This window comes from Arachis hypogaea, chromosome 13 (assembly GCF_003086295.3).
Source record: "Arachis hypogaea cultivar Tifrunner chromosome 13, arahy.Tifrunner.gnm2.J5K5, whole genome shotgun sequence".
Taxonomy (NCBI): Eukaryota; Viridiplantae; Streptophyta; class Magnoliopsida; order Fabales; family Fabaceae; genus Arachis; species Arachis hypogaea.
The window spans coordinates 57,271,483-57,273,271 of record NC_092048.1 but is presented as its reverse complement, the minus strand read 5'-3'; the positions used below and the strand labels follow the sequence as shown (position 1 = coordinate 57,273,271).

General features: G+C 43.7%; 1 non-coding gene across 1 annotated transcript; it reads left to right on the top strand.

Moving 5' to 3' along the window:
* Positions 1–918: 918 nt before the first annotated feature.
* Positions 919–1,025, top strand: LOC112738593 (small nucleolar RNA R71). The gene has a single exon (XR_003169546.1). It is a non-coding gene; the product is annotated as a small nucleolar RNA R71 (small nucleolar RNA).
* Positions 1,026–1,789: the final 764 nt, after the last annotated feature.

Sequence of the window (1,789 nt, the reverse complement as noted above, 5' to 3'; positions counted from 1 at the left end):
GGTATAGCAACATTCTTGTCCAGTTTAGTGCCGCTCCTAAAGGTAATGGCATTGATGCTACCCTTAGGGTTGGGTTGAGGTTGGGAGGGTAAACTACTTGAGGTTGAAGCTTGTTGGGTGTTTTATGCGGTTTGAGGAGGGAGAGTCAAACGGGAGAGGGCTTCAGCTATGGTAGCCATATATGCCTCTTGTTTCTTGTGGAACTCTTGTTGTTCTTGCATGAAGGTGTGAATTGTGTCATTCATGTGAGGTTGGTTGGAGGGAAGGGCTTGGTTAACTTGAGGAGGGATAGGCCTACTATGTGGGTGTAGGTACTTCCCTTGAGGTTGAGATTGTTGGTATGGTTGTTGGTATTGTGATTGACCTTGGGGATGTTGATGGTAGTAGACTTGAGCGTTTTGGTTGGGATGAGCTTGAGGAGCTTGGTTCCACCTTTGGTTTTGATTGCCTCCATGTTGGTAGGATCCTTGGTTGTAGTTTGGTCTTTATGGATAAGAGTTAGCTACCGCCAATGTAGTGTCCTCTTGGATCTGAGGACACTCATCAGTGTAATGAGTGTTACAAGCACAAACACCACATATCCTTGGTGGTCCTTCGATCCTTGGAGGTTGAGGTGGAGAACTTATCAAAGCTTGAGGGATTTGTTGCCCTTGGGTGGGTTGTCGCAATAAGATTATCATTTTCCCAAGGGTCTTGGTCAACATAGCATCTTCAGAGGGAGAAACTTCATTCAAAGCTTTTGGTTATGGACTCCTTGCTCTTGAGTGTTGAGTAGAGTCTGCTAGATCAGATCTAACTTCCCACGCTTCTGCAGCGGTTTTATTTTTGGTCAATGATCCTCCACTAGCAGCATCTAAGAGAAGCTTGTCTTGGTGATGCATTCCTTGACAGAAATAACTGATAAGAACTAACTCATCAATCTGATGGTGAGGACAAGCCTCCAGCAACTTCTTAAATCTCTCCCAATACACATACAAAGTCTCTCAATCCCGTTGCACAATACAAGAGATCTCTCTTCGCAACTTGTACATTTTCTGGGGAGGGTAGAACTTTTCCAAAAACTCTTTACACAGTAAGCCTTAGTTGGATCTAACTTCACCCGGCTGAGTATAAAACCACTCCTTCGCTTTACCCTCCAAAGAGAAAGGGAAAACAAAGACCAACACTGTGGCTTCATCAGCCCCATGTCTTCTAGCAGTTGCACATGCAACTTGGAAATCCTTTAGATGCTTCAAAGGTCTTCCCCAGGTAGTCCATTGTATTTGGGGAGCAAGTTTATCATGCCAGACTTAAGCTTAAAATTTGGATCCAAGGCCGGATACAAAATTTGAAGCGGTTGCAAATCAAGATCAGGAGCTACGGCCTCCTTCAAGGTGATTCTTCTAGGTGGATCCGCCATGACGGTGTCACCTGAGTCACTCAAAGAGAATTCAGTACTCCCCACAGATGAATATATAGTCTCCTCGTTGATTGGAGAATGATGGTCACGGATGGTTGGTGATAGTGAATTAGAGTGCTCCTCTAAGGAACCCAATTCACTATTCACAAAAGCTAGCCGGCGCCGAGCTTGCCTTATATGAGTTAAAGTTCTTTCGATTTCTGGATCAAAAGTGGCCAAGCTCAGGTCTGGAAGCGACCGTGTCATTCAACTAAGGAGGCAATGAAACCATGAAATTATGAAAGGCAAAACAAAAATAGGCAAGTAAACAAGAACTAACTTAACAATCAAAGACTACTAAAATTAACTAAAAATGGAAGTGGTATTTACAATTAGAGCCAAGTAGCAAAC